Genomic DNA, 9,295 nt, shown 5'->3' with positions numbered 1-9,295 from the left:
ACGTCCTATAGCGAAAACCTCTCAAAAAAAAAAAAAAAAAGAAAAAAGTTATTTACCAAATCTTAAAAGCATGCATTATTTAAAATTATTTAGCATTATTAAACCCAATATCCTATTCTATTACTTTATTCAGAGAAATTAACTAAAATATGTGAAAAATTAAGTGTGTAAATGTTCATTACAACATTTCATAATGTTTTTTCTTTTTTTGGAGAGGATTTTTCATTTTGTTTTTTGTTTTTTTGTTTTTGCTATAGGGCGCGTGCGCTCGCCAGACAGACAGAGTGAGACAGAGAGACAGAAAGTGAGAAATCACCCCCCCCCCAGGGGGGCTGGCCATGCTGCTATCCCTTCTCTTCCATTCTCCTCTTGGGATCTTGGGCACGCAAGCACAGGTGCCCAGTGTGAGTTTAAGTGACTGGGTCTGGGACTCGAACCGCGGTAGACTATGTGGGAGTCCAGCAACATAGCCATTATGCTAACTGCTGGTCCCCAACATTTCATAATATTAAAAAATGAAAACCATTTAAATACCCAACATTCAAAGGATTGAATAAATAGCCATATAATGGAAAGCAACATGGACGTTAAAACATTATAAAAATTATTTGATGATAAGAAAAATGTTCACAATATTTTAAGTAAAAATTCAAATCACAAAGCATTATCTAGAGTTTAAACTCTTTTGGATAAAAACAGAACTATGTTTTTAAAATATAAAGATTAGAAAGAATTTGAATTTTTCCCCCCAGAGGTAGGACTTGCATGATGTTTCTGCTCTATTGTGATTATTTTATTTTGCAAAATTTCAACAACGAACATGTATTTTTTTTCATTTCATTAATAAATGAAATAACCAAGACTTTTTTTAAAGCCATCAAAAATATTTTAATGTTTTCTTCAGGCTTTTTCTATTCAAATATGCTACAAAAAATATCATTTACTTTTTAAGTATAACTTCAGAATTCTACATGCACTGTTAACAATCACAGAGAGCAGCAGCACATGTTCCCCTTAGAGGGAGAACCCCAGAGGGCATGCCAGAAGGGGTGTGTTTGAATGACTCTGGAGGAGCAACAGGAAGTAAACTAGTAATCAGTAGGGCCTGTGGTACTGAGGGTGGTGCAGGATAGAGTCTCTGATCTTTGTTTTCACTCTGTATCAAACTTGCCAAAGCAGGACCCTAAAGGTGGGCTGGGGAGGAAAAATGGGGGGAAGTGTAAAAAAGAAAGGTCGAAGTGAAACTTGCTGGGGGAACCTAGAACCAAAAAGCAGACTTCTCTCCACAGATAAGGTCTCCTAGCTTCCTCCTGAAAGTAAGGCTGATCTTGGGCCTGGTTGGTGATCTGCTTTGGCCTCTCTGGAGATAAAATTCAAGCTCTCATTACCAGACAGCTTGAAATAATCTTGTGTAAACAGCATAGGGGATGGATCCTTTGAAACTTTTATCAGGGCCTGCCTTAGTTGTGGGACTCCCTGAAAACCACATTCCACCAGATTTTGTATATACAGGCTTTTTACAAAGACACAGCAGGACAGAGAGCATCCCTGCTTCTTAGGCACATCTGGTTACTTTGATGATACCTAGGACCTTCTGGACCTGCAGTGAATTACTGAACTAAAGCAACCTACTGGAGCTGAGTCAGTCACAACTCCAGTGGCTGATACAACCACTGTGACCTCTTACTTTTGGTGACTTTTCATATACTCCAATGATCTCCCAAGTTTTAAGAAATTGTTTTTAGCAATTTAACTTTGTTTAATTTAAGTCAGCTAAACCAAAAGGTATTCAAAAGAGTTGAAAACTGTGGCTCATACAGGTCTGTCACCACCAATGAGATGGCATACCAGTATACTAATTGAGTCTCTTATTTTTATGTTGGTGACTGTGTTTCCTTGTCCTATACGCATGGGACAGAGACGCATGCAGAGCTGTGGAATTCACTCTGCACTCACTGAACAACAAAAGGATTACAGAGCCTAACACCAGCAGTTGGTATCCACATGGTCCTCAGCATGATAAACTTTGGAAGAGGCTGCTTCATGGTCTCAGGTTAAAACACATGTAAGCAAAGCAGAATGACTTACTTCAACACACATAGTTCAACAGACAACATGTTGACACTGTCAGAAAGATTATATTTGGTTTTAAACTAGTCTCTGAGTATCCTTAGTTAACCTTCCGGGGGGAAAAATGGGGTGAATGAGAACTTAAGCCTTCCAAGAATCATGGTTCAAATCTTCTGAAATCAAGGGACCAGCAGTTAGTGTAATGGCTATGTGGCTGGATTCCCATGTAGTCGATCGCAGTTCAAATCCCAGACCTTGGCTTAAACTCACACTGGCGTGTGTGCGTGCGTGCCCAAGATCCCAAGAGGAGAATGGAGGAGAAGGGATTGCAGTGTGGTCATCCCCACTGGGGGATGATTTCTCTATTTCTGTCTTTCTTTCTTTCTCTGTCTTTCTGGCAAGCACACATGCCCTATAGCAAAAACCTCTCAAAAAAAAAAAAAAAAATCTTCTGAAATCAGGAGGAAGGTCAAATAAAATGAGAACTCAACTTTCTAGAGCAGTAGCTCTTCTCATTGGCACTGGCACAAGGCAGTAGTGATTATTCTTAAGTTTAATATATTACATATAACACTATAAAAATAAACTGAAGTTTCATTTTGTTTTTGGAGAGGTTTTTGCAATAGGGTGCATATGCTCACCAGAAAGACAGAGACAGAGAGACAGAAAGTGAAAAATCACCCCCAGGGGGAATGGCCACACTACAGTCCCTTCTCCATTCTCCTCTCAGGATCCTGGGCACGCATGTACATGTGCCTGACGTGAGGTTAAGCCACTAGGTCCGGGACTCGAACCATGGTCGACTACATGGGAGTCCAGCGATATAACCATTACACCAACTTCTAGTTCCCAAAATAAGCTGAAGTATTAAGGAAAATTCATTGTGGTAAAAGTTTAAGACTGAGTACTAGGACTCTAGGCTCTCTGATAAGTAAATAACCTGGGGCAAAAGTCCACAAAAGTACAACAAAGAGGTATCCTAATCTTAAATCAGCTGCTGCCACAAGCATGTCAGATGTAATATTTTTGTAAAAGCATGGAACATGTACATGTCCAAGAAAAAACTGCCTTAGATCTTTGTACCAGAAAGTCATTGAACTGACGATACTGAGACCGATGCAACTTTCCCACTGCCTGTTTTGATTTGCGTGTTATTCAGAATGGGGCAAGGAACGGTACTGTTTTCTGTGAATAGTTTTCTTTTTAAATAAACGAGGGGATGGCTGGAAGTTCTCCCTCTGGAGGCTATCCATCGAAGCGGGTACAGACCTCATAGTGCACTAATAATGTATCATCCTTAATGAAGATTCTTTGTTTTAGGGCTTCCAGATGCATAAAAGCTACACAGCTGAAGCCTTATAGGTTCCATGGGATTTTGGGTTGCTGGAAGGCAAGCATCTCTGGTTTGGCATCCACTATTTCTTCATGATTTTTGCCTTACTGGTGCTTCGGACTGATCCAGAATCATAAGGTGTACTGTTCCCTGGAAGGACTAAGGGAGGTGGCTGTCATACTCTCCTTGTGTTGTGTGGGCAAAGAGGGATGGATAGTTTGCACAGCACTGAGCAGTGGATAAATGAGGGTACACGTGCATGCACAGTTTGTACCAGGGCTATGGATGACAACAAGTTTATCCTCTTTCTGAGAGTTCAAGTGCATCCCAAAGTTGCCAGTCTTCCAGACATAAATCCCATTGCACTGCTCCACTTCAATTTCAGTGACTTTGTCCTCAAAGGTTCAAATAGTTCCTTTGAGGTCGCTTACGAACATACTCTGAGTTTCCATTTTAGCAGTCAGCTCCCAGATCTGATGATCTTGTCTTACAAGGTTGAATAGTATCCTGGGATTTCTGGACCTCCAGATGACACAGACAGGAAACCTGAGGCTGGGGTGCAGAATTATATGGAAGCAGATCATGCTGAGGTTTAGAAGTCAGAGCAAGGCTCAAACTAGGAACAGCCTGGGCCAGCATTCTCATGTGCGACTGGATATTATCTTGTAGATGGCATGCCAAGTGGTTCCTCTGCATCTTTTCATGGTAACCAAAAGTGCTGAATGTGCATGGAATTGGGACCACAGGGCAATCTAGATCATAATGATTAGGCATCTGTTCTCTGATGAGCATGGTATTGTAGTATTCACAGATACTTGCCAAAGGACAGTTCTGGTCATGGATCCCTTTATCTTCAGATGCCATCAATATAGCAGAGTTTGTACACATGACCTGCCTCCTTGGACAATTCTTGAGAATGTGAATATCAAGTTGGCATTTCTGGAAGGGGCTCTGGTATTGGGGATAGTTTATAAGAGCAAACTTACAATGTACTTGATGACCTTATGTATTTGATGATGCAGGCTTTGCAGAACCTGTGGCAGCACAGGGTCTGCACTGCTTCCCACAACGTTGCACTCATACTTGTTTTCTAGGGATGGGTCAAATTCTACGTCATACCCCTGGATCTCTTCCATGAAAGAGCTGGAGAGGTTCCCTGTGCTGGCAGTTCCACTCACGCCGTCATCCTTTGCTGCTGTGCCACAAGAGGTGCCCATGGCTGCACAGCAGTCGCTCTCAGGCTGGCTGGATTCACAGCTGTTTTCATGGTGTAGCAGACTCACAGTCACCCATTAGCAACTGGGGGGCCAGGCTGGAAGGTCAGGATCCCACAACACTTCTCAGCAAAGGCGCAGGAGCCAGAACAGGAACAGGACCAGCACCGAGTTCCGAGTTCTGATTACCGAGGTCAGGCCACCCGGATGTCACTCTCCAGCACCTCAGGCTGCTCCTCCACGCTCGCTGGCCACTGGCAGCCTGAGACCCACCCTGGGACACCGTTTCCACCCTCTCTCCCAAGACTTTTATTAGGCAAAACAAACAAACTTCTTTTTAGCTTACGGTTTACCTTAGGCTTCCCAGGACACTCAATCCATTTTGATCAAAGAAGTATTCATAAAGACCTAGAAATGGTTCAGTAATCCAGGGGCCTTAAATCTTCATGTAGGGCGCAGGACAGTAACAGCATTCTGCAAGGCTGATGCACAAAGGAGGGTTCTAGATTCACTTCAGGAAACATCCCTGAGCACACCAGGTGCTAGTGTGTTCATGATCTAGAGCAGACTGTGTCTGGGGTTGGATGGTGGAATGAAAGACCCTGTTGGGTATATCTGTCTTTGTGTATTTCTTTTTCTCTCTGTCTCACTCATGGGAGAAAGAAAAAAGTAAACTTAAAAAAAAAAATCTCCAGCTAGAAATTAAGTGATTCATAAGATGACGTACAGGTACTAGTTTGTTATAGGCGTGAAATAAATAGAAAAATAGAAATATTGATCAAAACGTAAATATTAAATGATAAAGTTTCTTCTATGTTTTGTCAATATCATAATGGAAATGTTTATCAACATAAGACAGTACTTCAAGTACATTAAAAAGGTTGAAAATTTGTGTGAATAAAATTTTGTTCTCTGCCTAATTAGATCTTCTTTTCCACTGCTGTTTGCCTTTAACAAGACTTCAACTTAAAATAAGTTAGATATTTTTATTACATAATTCTAGCTTTGAATTCACAATCTCCTGACTCAGAATTTCTAGGTTCTCATGATCTACATAAAGACCACCCTTTGTATTTACCCTTTAACTCCCTTATATGACCCACTGAAACTTATTTTAAAACTTAAGCAGGCCTATAAAGAAATTATTTTCTTTGGGAAGAAGGACCAGACAGTTAAGACATAATTTTTTGTGCCCTGTTATTTTTTTAATTTTTAAGGTTTATTTTATTTTTAAAATTTCTTCCTTGACACAAAGAGACAGGCATTCTCCAAAAGGGTCCTCACGCTTCAATCCACCCCAGCCTCAGACAGCCCAGATTACAGGTGTACATGTACCCGCCCACCACCGTGTATAGGGATGCCTCAGGAGCTGAACCCAGGACCTTCTCATGTGTGTCCAGCACTGCAGATTGTTGCACAATTGCTTTAGCACCTGTTGGCTTTGCTCTATGTTCTTAATCCTTCCTTTTCACAGCATGTGCATCTGTTTTTATTTGCTTACTTATTTTTAGCCTTTTGGCCAGCCCCACCTATTTTGGATACAAAATTGCAACATTTATATTTTTTGTGCATTCTCAGTATTCACTTTCTGTCCTTTAACATTATACAGAAAAGTAGGATGTTTGGATGCTCAGTAAGTATTTAAATTGTGTCATAGAGAAAGGGAAATAATAAGGGACTCGGAAAAGGAAAATACATAACTCAAAACTCCAAATCTGGATAATATGTTCCATGTTAGTGTTTAGTCCTAAAGGCATTTAACATAGAGGGTCTTACATGTTTCCCTTGAGAGCTCAGAGAGGTAGGTAGAAGCAGTATCATAATTACTTCAGCTTGATTAGAAAAATAACGCTGGGAGAAGGCAGGAGTTGTGCCTTAGATCCATATTTCATAAATAATAAAGCAAGTATGTGTTCTCTTTATACAGAAAATGAGCATCCCATTCTTCTTAGCTTAATTACTCTGGAACAGAAGGCTCTATTTCTGTTTTCCCTAAAAGTAGAATAAATTCCTAGTTTCCAAAAGAGAACATTTTAATCTCAGTAACTTTTGTGTCTTCTTTCACTGACTGAAAAACAATCAGTAGACTGCAAGCATATGGAGCATAGAAATTAATTGTAAAAGTGAAGTGAATACTTGATATGATGTATTTGCTGCAAGGCACTTTATGCCTTAAGTAAGACAAATATTTGGTAATGGGGAAGATCCACGGACATACAGAATGACTGGCAATTCTGAGGAAAGCTGAGGCCTTATTTAGACAGCCACACCTAAGCTGGATGTGAGATTCCAGTATTTTCTCTGCTTCTCCTCTCATCAATGTGCTTCCCTGCTGCTAAAATACTTTATCCTTTTATTGACAAAACAAATAAAGGGTAATCTAGTACATTAAATAGTGGATAAATTTACTTTGGGAGAGAAGGCATGTGATACACATGCTGGGATGAAAGAACAAAGTGAGGGGCTGGCAGGTGGCATGGTGTTTGAAGTGCTGGACTCCCACATGGCCAACTATGGTTTGAGTCCTGTATCTGGCAGCCTGCTTTCTCACTTTCCCTATCTTCCTTTGTCTGATGTATTTGCTGCAAGGCACTTTATGCCTTAAGTAAGACAAATATTTGGTAATGGGGAAGATCCACGGACATACAGAATGACTGGCAATTCTGAGGAAAGCTGAGGCCTTATTTAGACAGCCACACCTAAGCTGGATGTGAGATTCCAGTATTTTCTCTGCTTCTCCTCTCATCAATGTGCTTCCCTGCTGCTAAAATACTTTATCCTTTTATTGACAAAACAAATAAAGGGTAATCTAGTACATTAAATAGTGGATAAATTTACTTTGGGAGAGAAGGCATGTGATACACATGCTGGGATGAAAGAACAAAGTGAGGGGCTGGCAGGTGGCATGGTGTTTGAAGTGCTGGACTCCCACATGGCCAACTATGGTTTGAGTCCTGTATCTGGCAGCCTGCTTTCTCACTTTCCCTATCTTCCTTTGTCTCTCTCTAGTCAAATTAAAAAATAATGATGATAAATGAAATTAAGTCAATAATTATTTTTTAAAAAGGATAATAATAATGGAGGAAAATGTTAAATTTAAAAAAAGAATAAAGTGAATTGGGGTCTGCAAGAGAGATTTAGCTATGGTTGAGGCTGAGAAGACATATCTCAAAATGCAGATCTCAGAGGCAGAGTTTCTCTCTGACCTTCTCCTGCCTTCCTCTCTCTTCTCATTCCTCCCAGAGGAAAGTTATAGAAACTGAGGTTTCTCTTCCCCAAGGCAGGTCACAGAAATCAGATATTCTTTATCCCAAAGCCAGCTAAAAAGCCTAAATATATTATTCTAATCTTCCCCTTACATTACTGCACAATACTGGTCATAAATATTTAGGATCCTCTGCATAAAGAAATTAAGAGTCTCATTCCAGAGGCCTGTCCTCCATACTTGGAAGGAAGAATAGGCAGAAGCCAAAAAGAATCTAAATAGGCCTTGCTGGGTTTCCCCATTCAGACTATTTCCATTAGCTCAGACCCATTTTCTCCAATCACGTTTCTACACATCTGTCCCTGATTCACCAAACCTATACATGAAACTAGATAACTTACCCTGTATCTTTGGGTCTTCAGTTTGAAGGCTCCTGTGACATGTAAAACTATCATTATGTATTTTTCTTCCCAACCTTTTGTTATAGGAATGTCAGCCACTACCCTTCATGATGGACAGGAAAGGGACCACCTGTTTTCTGCCCCTATTGTCTTATCTAGTGCAGTGTTGTGCAACAGAATGTTCTATGATGATGAAATATTCTTTATCTGTGCTATCTAACACAGTCACCCCTTGCTTCCTGTAGCCACTGAACACCTGAAATGTGGCTAATGTGACTGAATTTTAAATGTCTTGGGGATACTGTAAGGACAGTGTAGCTCTAGAAGATTCAGAGAATGCTATGACTTTGGAGAAATGATCATGGTGAAGTGCCGAGCTTCAGTATTACAGTAACCTCAGCATATTGGAGGTCAGACATAGAGTCAAACTTGCAAGAAAGTTAACTCCTAAGTTACTCTAACATGGAAAGCTGGTTCACAAGTTACTATTATGTAGAAAGTTAACTTACAGGTTACTACACATGGAAAGCTAATTCACAGTTTATTAAAATACATAACCTAGAATGCCTATTGAACTAGAGCAGTTTTCAAAACTGCTACATATCAGTACCATCTGGGCAGTTATTAAAAAAAAAATTCCACTGTCTGAATCTAATCTCTTGAAATTCTGATTGATTTATTCTGAGAGAAGTGCTAGTGTTACATATTTTAAATGACCTCTGGGCCACTTCAATGATAAGATTCCAGTGTTCAGTTGCACCAGCTTTGCTAGTCTGGTTGATCCTCAACCATCAGGACAGGTCTTTCAAGCATTTCTAATTCTCACCTTAACTTCCCAGGGCATATATAAACTATAAAATAGTTACACGTAACTATTTTATACTATCTACCTTTTCCTGTAAGACTGCAAATCTACTTTGCATATTTCTATCAGATCTGTGAACATGTCCAATCTTTGCCTTTGGGTTTCCCTTTTGTCTTTTTGAAACCCTTTTCATTTTTCAGGATCAGGTAGCCTGAGCTGGATGGAGAAACTACTAAGAGGCTCTGTGGTCTTGTTCCCACATTTAAA

General features: G+C 40.1%; 1 protein-coding gene and 1 pseudogene across 1 annotated transcript in view; both read right to left on the bottom strand.

The window, feature by feature from the left end:
- Positions 1-9,295, bottom strand: part of SCIN (scinderin) — an 85,259-nt gene that overhangs the window by 36,220 nt on the left and 39,744 nt on the right. The gene's annotated exons all lie outside the window — the stretch shown is intronic.
- LOC106736392 (TNF receptor-associated factor 6-like) lies at positions 3,222-9,169 on the bottom strand (annotated as a pseudogene).

Source organism: Tupaia chinensis, unplaced genomic scaffold (assembly GCF_000334495.1).
Source record: "Tupaia chinensis unplaced genomic scaffold, TupChi_1.0 Scaffold139677_1, whole genome shotgun sequence".
Classification (NCBI taxonomy): domain Eukaryota; kingdom Metazoa; phylum Chordata; class Mammalia; order Scandentia; family Tupaiidae; genus Tupaia; species Tupaia belangeri.
This window is presented reverse-complemented; position numbering and strand designations above follow the sequence as displayed.